This window comes from Fukomys damarensis, unplaced genomic scaffold (assembly GCF_012274545.1).
Source record: "Fukomys damarensis isolate Sample0158 unplaced genomic scaffold, DMR_v1.0_HiC HiC_scaffold_24, whole genome shotgun sequence".
In the NCBI taxonomy this organism is placed as follows: domain Eukaryota; kingdom Metazoa; phylum Chordata; class Mammalia; order Rodentia; family Bathyergidae; genus Fukomys; species Fukomys damarensis.
In genome coordinates, this window is record NW_022900936.1 from 58333286 (window position 1) to 58342443 (window position 9158).

A 9158-nucleotide genomic window follows, 5' to 3' on the forward strand; every position below is an offset into this window, starting at 1 on the left:
TGAGGAGGAAAGGTAAGCAGTTTGGCCAGGAAGGATCAGGCAATGTTTGTAACTCCAGCTCAATTTGGCAGTCACTCCTTTTGAAAAGAGTGGCATCTTTTCCTCTGTTTCATGAAGGAGAAGATACAGGCCTGCAGATTTGCAAGTTAGGGAACAGAGGAGCAGGGCTGGTGAGCAGAGAAGAAAATTAGAGTCCAGTATTCTGCTTGCTATATTGGAGGAAGCAGTCATTTGAGGAGAGTTACTGGCGAAGAGTTGACATTTGAAGCATACTTTGGACAAGCTCAAGGGTTCAGAATATCCATTTCCTGAAAATGATAAATAAGCCACATATACAAGACAGAGACACCCAGAGTACACAGAGGTGGGTGAGAGCACCCAACAGGGAGGGAGAGGACAATACAGGAGGATTCCAGTCAGGTCTTTAGAAAGAGGTCCATTTTCTTACCATCAACAGACAAAGGTGTTTCTCCAGTTTCTTAGTGTGAGTTTGCAATGTACAGGAGAAACCTACTTATATCACATATCCAGTCTTATATACAATTATGTTTACATCAGCTATCTGTTGTTTGCATTACAATGTAGGTAATTTGACAGTGAGCAAAATGAAAAGTGCACATGTTCTATGAGCCACTTGTTGGAATATATCTTACAGGATCGCTAGCATGAGTACAAAAAGATATATGGACAAAGGTATTTATTATAACTGGTTGAGTGAATTAGGGGTAAAAGATAATGGGTTACTTGCAACCATTAAACGAAGTTTGAATATTAAGTGAAAAAGTACTGTGCAATGGACATGTCCATTAAAATCACTGCATGTGTACACGTGTCTACACATATTAAAGAAAAAAGTCAGTGTATACCTTTGAGAGCTGAGGTTAAAAATAAAAAGGGACTTTTACTTCTTACTTTATTCCCCTTTCCAAAAGTAAGAAGCGGTGAAACTGTGGTGATATTTTTTGTGCCTTTTCTCTATTTCCCCAGATTCCATATAGAAAACTTCTGTTGCTTTTATGTTGCTTTTATGATACAGCTTCATTTCTGCCTGGGAAGCAGCATGGTGTGGCAGTGAAGTGCATGCGTCTGGGTCAGATTATTTGACTTCACAGCTCAACTCTCCAGCTGTGCTGCTGATGGTGACAGTAGATGGATGACCTCACATCTGAGTGCCTGAGTTTCTCCACTTGTAACACAGAGCTAATCGCAGTGTGCAGTCCATGAGACTGCTGGGGTGGAGAGAGGCCCTTTGAGTAAAGGGTGTGGTCAATGTTTAGGAACAGCAGGTGATTATTACCAGAAAGATTAAGCGCAGGGATGTGGGTAGACAGGTTGATATGAAGTAGAGAGCTACTCGGTCTTGTTTTCCCGGAGATTGGAAGGTTGGAGTCACAAACAAGATGAGGAGTGGTCGAACTCACTCAGGATGCTTTTCCTCTCGAAGTGGGTTAGGAGAGTCACAGGGAAAGGCCCAGGATGACCCTGTATTTTCACTCCTGCCCACTTTCTTTCTTTCCTCCATCCTGCAGGCCTGATTCCTGCCTGATTTTGTAGGGCTTCAGTCTGAATGGGGAGCACTGCACCTGTCCTCATCCCTCTCTTGAAAGGCAGGGACCAAGGCAGCCCATACTGTCCCCAAGGTCTGCAGTTCCCTCAGCAAATTAGGCCCAGCTGGACCTGTCACCAGGTTTTTCATCAGCTTTCTCTCTTCTGAGGCTTGGACAAATGATCAGACCCTAGGAGCTGGGTTCTGCCTGTGGTGGAAATTGGTTTCTCAGAATTTACTGTTTGGCTCTAAAGCTGTGGTCACTGAAAATGACTCATGGTCCCATTTGTGATTCCTTTTCAGATAAATCACAGGCCAGACAACTCAGCATGCTTGAAATTCACAGCAGCCATTTCAGATCTCAACATATTTAGGCCCTTTGACTTGGCTGTTTAATGTGCTAGAAAAGGTCCCAGGAAACAGAAAAGGGTCACCTGGTTCCCGTACAAGACAACTACACCTTGAAAAGTAACAGAGCATTGCAGAAGCACCACTCCTGATAGCAGCTCTCCCGACTGCTGAGTTACATTGTGTTATGCCAGTGTGCCTCTGGAGGTCACTTACAGCTCTGAGAACTCAGGTGAGGACCCACTGCCCTGGCACCCTTCAAGATGATTCACAGTCTGGCTGTGTCATTACGGTCAGCCTCCCATCCCCAAACTTCCTTCCCCTCTCTTCTGTTCCCTGTCCCTGGCTCCCAAGCTTTCATACAACATTTACTCACTTGTGTCTGAAACTGGTATCAGACAACAAAGATATATTTCCCTCTCCAAGCCAGTGTGTCTCATACCATGCACAGTACTTTCTCTGGGAGTAAGGGAAAGGGTAATGTGGATTGAACTCAGGATCTTTGCTCCAAAATATATCCCCAGCCCTTTCTAAATTATGTTTGTTTGTTTGTTTGTTTTGAAAAAGAGACTTGCTACATCATTAAGTTGCCCAGGATGGGCTCAAACTTTCATTCTTCTGTCTCAGCCTCCCAGAGTGCTGTGATTACAGGCATGTGTCACCATGCACTGCTGCACAATACTTTTGTGTTGCTTTGCTGATTGTCTCATTCTAAGGCATTCTTGATACTCCAGTACCGCAATAATGTGCTCTATTATGTCTTTCTAGAGCCTCCTATACAGAGTTGATTATCTTACCTCATTCTTTCTAACTTATCTGTTCATATTTGCCTCCCTTGTTTTCTTTTACTATTTTTCTTATTTTTAGTATATATTTAGTATAGTTCTCTCATTGTGGTTTTTTAATATAGTTGATCAATAGGTCTCACCATTTTCTGGGTATAATTTAAAAGCAGCAGCAAGTAACTATCTATTAAACATCTATAACAGATAGACCTAGGACTGGGAAAATAGTGAACTACTAAATAGACTGGGTTCTAGCTGCTCATGTTATTGTGTCTCCTTTCCAATGTGAGATCTCTAATTTGGTAGCTCTATTGTGGAGGCTGAAGATCAGCACATACCATTTCATTATGACCCTGAACAATTCAGATTCAGGTAGTCAAAGAGACGCTATTTGAGTAAGAGTGTTCTAGATTTAAAGCTTGTCTGAACATAGTGGAAATTTATAATGTCACTGTAGCATAAATTTAAGTCCAAGTGCTTTGAGCATGATATATAATAATTAGTCAGTTTCTAGTTAGTAAAGCTGAGTAACCATCCAGGACCCTTATCTCAATGATATCTGTAGTTTTCTACCAGTTTTTGAATAAACAGTGTAACAGTTCCTAAACTACCATGAGGATGTGATTCTTCAGGATGTTAATAGGTGACACAAAAAAAAAGATAAACATGCTTTCTTTCAACAGACTTTGTAAAAGCCTGTAAAAAAGCAACCTGAATTGTTAGTCTCCTTGGAGAGTCCCACTGAAGATAGTTTCTGTTTTACAAAGTTGGTGTATGAAATACACAGGCCTCAAACCAAAAGGCCCAAGCTTGATGATAGCTATGTATTTGTTAGCAACCTACTTAGACTGAGATTTTCAGGTTTCTGTTTCATTAATGCTGGCCCTGTCCAAGCCCCAGGTCTACAATGAGATTCAAATGACTTTAGTACATGTAAATGCTTTATAAAGTATAAAGTTATGAACAGACAATAGTTTTTAAATACATGGGGAAATGTACTAGGTGTCATAATTGTGGAATAAAGTACAACTGGGCAATGGAAGAGGAAGAAATTAATTTTGACTTGGATAATTAATTTATAGCTAGCAGTTGAATGAAATGCCAAAAGCAAACAAACACACACAGGTGTTCAGAATTGTTTTTCTGAAACCATTTGCTATTCATTTACGTGTTGTTTGCTATGAGCAGGAGCATGGGTGTAACTGGAGATCTGTGAATGCCAATCTTGAAGAGAAGGAGCTGCCAAGGAGGACTTTGATATGGCCAAAGAATTTTATTAGGATTTCAGAAATTTCACTGTAATTATTATACCTTAATAGGCAATATTGAGATAAATTCAATTCTAAGCCCAAGAAAATCATAACAAGGGGAAAGAGCTTTGAAGAGAGTACACAATAACTTTCCTTTATAGCATTTTAACATTAACCAGAGGAAATGTGAGATCATGCAATTTGTTTGGGATTAGCTCATTGGAGAATAGTCTATATGTCCAATGTCTTTAAGTAGACTTTTGACAATTCTGGGTCTCCTTGTAACAGTGTTTGCTGATTGGCTAAAGATTTAGTCAGTCAAGCTAGTGATTTAGCAAGAATGATCACATTTACACTATACATTTGTGTACTTATTAGCAAGTTTGAGACCTATTGATTACCTACTACTTACCAGAGTACTAGGTTCTAGGAAGTCAATATCTCATAAAATAAACCCTAAACTCATGTTAGACACATTTTAGGGGGAGTCATGGAAAACCAGCAGGGAGTGACAACACAGTGTGACAAGCTCCACATTGGGATGTATACAGAGTGCTTTGGAGCACATAGGAGAGTTGTCTGCATTTGATGCAATTGGTAAAAAGAAGTCATGACTTTGTTTCATGGCTCAAGAAGTAGGGATGATGAGTCTTTTGGGACAAACTGACTCATGGGACAAATAAGAGAGGAAGTGCAAAGTCAGTAAATAGGTAAAATAAAGAAGGCAATTAGAAATAGCAGATTAGGACTGGCCTCTGGGTGAACTGACTCACTCTTCCTGGGAATGGTCCTTTAGTTTGAAGGCTGATCCTCATAAGTAAAGGCTGACATTGGCTTGCTGTGTAATATGGTATATCGTAAAGGTGCTGCCCAAAGACTGATGCTCGTAGAGGACCTGTGGCCTGGGACTTGGGCAACACCTCTAAATAGACTGACTCCAAGACTTAACAGTGTACCATTGGGGTTTGTGTTGGCAGATTTAGCTTCATACAAGCAAAACTATTGTCACTAATTTTAAGTAGAACAGGCTGTTTTACCAGGTATTAAGTGGCTATAAAATTACTTGAAGAGCTAGAAGATTGGGCTCTCACATGAGCTTTCAAGGTCTCTCAGTCCCCAAGGTCATATGACATCAGCCATAATCAGGGAAGCTGCACCTTTGCTGTAAGAGGCTGCTGAATGTGGCAGCTGCCAACTGTTGAAGACATTGTCTCTACTTCATTCCATACCAGCAACCGATGTGTGCTGTTTGTGTTCTTCCTCCCTTGATTCAGTTTTGAATTCAGGTCCTCTGTGAGTGTACTTGGGAGTCTTTCTGGAATGTAAGGGAGTCTGCAAAATGCAGTTTTCTCCTTAGCTTCTTCAGCATAGGAAAACACACTGGGAGGAGGCCAGCATAAACTTGGAGCTATTATGGTATCTGCCACTAACATCCCTTCTAAAGTCTAATGAGGTGCTATCGGTAGAGTTGAAGCCCAAAGAACATAATCAACTCCTATTCTTTTTATTAATTGGAGGAAGGATTTGGGGAGGAATACCCGTCCTGCAGGGTTGGGGGAACTTGGGTAGTTCTTCAAAAGTTATGGGACCTCGAGAAAGATAACTGTGGAGTTGATGAGGATGTGAGAGGAATGGTTGAGGAGCCAACGGAGAGGGTGAGAAATTCAGCAAGGGATATGAGAAGAGTAATGGAGGTGCACAGTTTAGTGGGGCAGCTGAGTCTTGGAGTCCAAAGCAGCTGAGATCTCAAGAGCACAAACTAAGGAATGGTTACCTTGAGTGATTCTGCTAAAAGTCATGATGTTGGCTTATGGCTGGATTAATCAGGAGGGCAAGTGAATTCTACTCCATATCTTTATGGCTACATGTTGATTGTAGCCTCAAGGTTTCCTGAGAGATGCAGATCACTCAGTCTGATCCTTAGCTGCGAAACTTTCCTTTGGAGTTAGGCTTTGCTTTTGTCTTCTTTGGTGGGACTAGGTCATGAGACCTACCTGAAGGCCCAGGTCTGACTGGATCTTTCGCCAATCGTAGCAGAGGTAGGAGGAGAAAGAATTCCAGCCTCATTATTCAGGAGGATAAAAAGCTGATGCCAAATGTTGACAGACCTGTTATGTGGACCACTATGGCTTTGTTCTTGTACTCATTCACTTAATCACCTCTGCGAGCCCCAGTCATGGCATCAGTCACATGTGTGGCAGGAAGCCTGAAATAAGTGGGACCCCCCCCTTAGATGGAGATGGATGGCAGAGAAGGTAAGGTGGACAGAACAGGGTGTACACAAGCCTCATGGCTAAAGTGGAGGATACAAGAGAAAGGGTGGCTGGACAGCCAGACAGGAAGGGCCTTTTGGGCCCATTATAGATATTTGTCTTTCTCTTAAGTATGGAGGGAAGCTTTTGAAAAGGATTTTAGGGTGGATGTAGTGAGATTAGTACTTAAAAATTGCTTTGGCATTTTAACAAACAGCCCTTCTTTTATTTATTTCTTGCAGGAATGATAGGACAGGATAGTACATGTGGGAGGTTGGAGTACGGAAAAGTGGACTAGAGGAGATCAAAGGAAACCTTTGCAGTTTTTTTTTTTTTTTTGTACCAGGGATCGAACTCGGGTCCTTTCACTTGTGAGGCAAGTGGTAGAACCACTGAGCTAAATCCCCGGCAAAGTATTAATGGAGGTTATAAATGATAATGAAGATACAGGGTAATGGTAGTGAAGAAAAGGACTCATATACTTAGGAGAAAGCAATGAGAACAGAGTGGGTTTGTTCTTTTCTCTCTAGTCATTCCAACCCTATTTTCACTTTTAGACTTTGTTTCCTTTTTTTGTGTTTATCTTTTCAACTTATATTCTAGTGAAAGAAAATCAAAATGAATAGACTTCTTAAAAATGAAATTCACATCACAATATGGATATGTTTATATAAAACCCATGCCAAAGACTTTGAAGTGGTTTTAAATCTGCATTATATATAGTGCAATAGTTAATAGCATAGATTTTGCAGAATATTAACTATATGATGCTAGACAAGGTATTTAATCTTTCTAAGCCACAGATTCACCATCTAGAAAAAGGGGAGGATAATAATGCCTAACTTGATTGATTTCTTAGAGAATTAAATGAGATGATACATATAAAATTACTAGTATAGCACCTGGCATGATGAAAACACCCAATGGACGTAAACTAGCATCGTTATTCATAGCTTCTAGCTGGCCATCCTCTTGCCAGGTGACTGAGGCCCCCAGAGGCCTTCAGAGCCACCACTGAGCTCTGTACATGCAGCTACTGTGCGACAGACTTGTGCACAGATTGCAAGTCTCCTGAAAAGACAGTTCTGCATATTGAATTTAATTCTGCCTGTTTCCTCCCAAAGCCAGGTTCTGCCTTAGGGACTGTGTAGAACTTGTGGCAGAGGCTTCATGGTGGGAAGGATGGGGAGGAAATGAGGGGGATACTGTGAAGTGGAACACAGTTTCTGCTCCTGCTGGGTAATTTGGTAGTGGGTTTTCTTGTGGCTCATTTTGCTATAGGGCTGTGGTTTGTTTTCTTATTCTTCATTCATTTATTGAACATTTACAACATGTCAAGTGCTGTTACAGGTAACAGATTTTGCTGAGGTGATCTATCTTGCCAGCAAATTTTATTCTCCTGAAATTCTTAGCTTAAACTTTCTCCACAGTAGGAAAGAAAGGAATCAACTGGACACGTCTGTCCTAGAGTAGAACAGAAAAGCAAATCCTAGTGTGTGGATTTTGGAGCTTATTCCTATTGGGAAATTGTGCAGGGCAGGGGTCATGGAGAAGTTTATGGCACCAGTGAACACTCTTCCTCTTGGTTCTCTAAATACCCACCTGAGTAACCTGTTGTTATTACAGACAAGGGTGATTTTTCTCAGGTGGAGGCAGACTTTAAGACTTGGATTTTGTAGTCCAAACATTCTTTCTGTTATAGATTGAAAAAGTATTTACTTAATTGTAAACAAGTCTAATGGCTTTGTCCATTAAACAGTTCACAGTTGGCCTGCCATTTGTTGTTAGAATCTCTGGTTAATAGATTTTGCAGTGAGTTGCCTTTCACAACGAAGGACATGAGGCCTGTGATATTTCCCAGTGGTTTCCAAATGCTGGTCCACGGACCACTGATGATCTATGACAAATTTCTCACCAATCTCAGAAATATATGGATGGAGTAAATCTAAGTTCAAGGCTGCTTCTCTTATCATGTGTCTTCCCAACTTTCTATTATTGCGTGATAATGATAGTGAGTAATTTTGCTTTTTGTTTCTTTTGTAGGGGTGATTATTATCTTAAGAAATTAAAAGTTGAGAGGCCTATATCCATCAATTCCTTTTTTTGTTAAAATTCAGTTCAATTCAAAAGGCTAGGGAAGCTTCATATAGCTAACTAAATGAAAAATAGAAATTCTGTTTCTGGCAATATGAATACCAGATATTCAAAAAACAAAAAAAAGCCCTTCTGGTGCAAAACACTTAAAAAGAAAGTAAAATTGGAAAAAAAAACTTTTAAAATATATAGTTTTATTGGCAAGAAAGAAAAATTCTAGGAGACCAAAAATGACAAAAAAAAAAAAAAGGGAAAGCCATATTCGGAAGAGAAGAGACAAATCTCAGGTTCTGAGCAAGGTAGAATCAAAGACTTTTGTTCTAAAGCCAGTGCTCCTAATGGTGCCACCCATGGTGTAAAGAAAAAATGGGGGGGTGGCCCTCAAAGGAAGTGTACTAAATATATTGTCTGTCTCATCCTTCGGATGTTGGGAAGGATAAATTTCTCCTGAGAAATTAGTAAGAGTAAGTCACTCTCACTGAATTTAAGGCTAGACTTCCCATAACTATTATGAGCTGAGAAATCACAAATCAAGAATTTTAAATATTCTGGTTGTAGTGTCTCCAGATGCCTGGTAGGAGCAAACACAAGTCCTCCCTGGAGGTATGCATGTTGATTCCAAGCCTCAAAGAATTTCTAGCATATAATTCCAATTAACATTAGCAGCAAGTGAAAAATCACAAAATAAATGAGGAAACAAGATGTCACAAGAAGAAATCAAAAGAAATATCAAGAAGCAGAATCAGACCTGAAAAACTTCAGATATTAGAAATGTTGAATGCAAAATATAAAAGGGTATAAGAAGCTAGCTAGTAAATTTAAACAAAGAACCAATTAGAAATGAAATGAAAAATATACTCTCTGGCATTTAAAAGTTTCAGTT

General features: G+C 40.1%; 1 long non-coding RNA gene across 1 annotated transcript in view; it reads left to right on the forward strand.

The window, feature by feature from the left end:
• Positions 1-1854: 1854 nt before the first annotated feature.
• The window catches only part of LOC104866223, a 9824-nt gene continuing 2520 nt past the window's right edge, over positions 1855-9158 (forward strand). Inside the window, exon 1 of the long non-coding RNA XR_781390.2 lies at positions 1855-2126. This is a non-coding gene — a long non-coding RNA (uncharacterized LOC104866223). The remainder of the gene's footprint in view (positions 2127-9158) is intronic.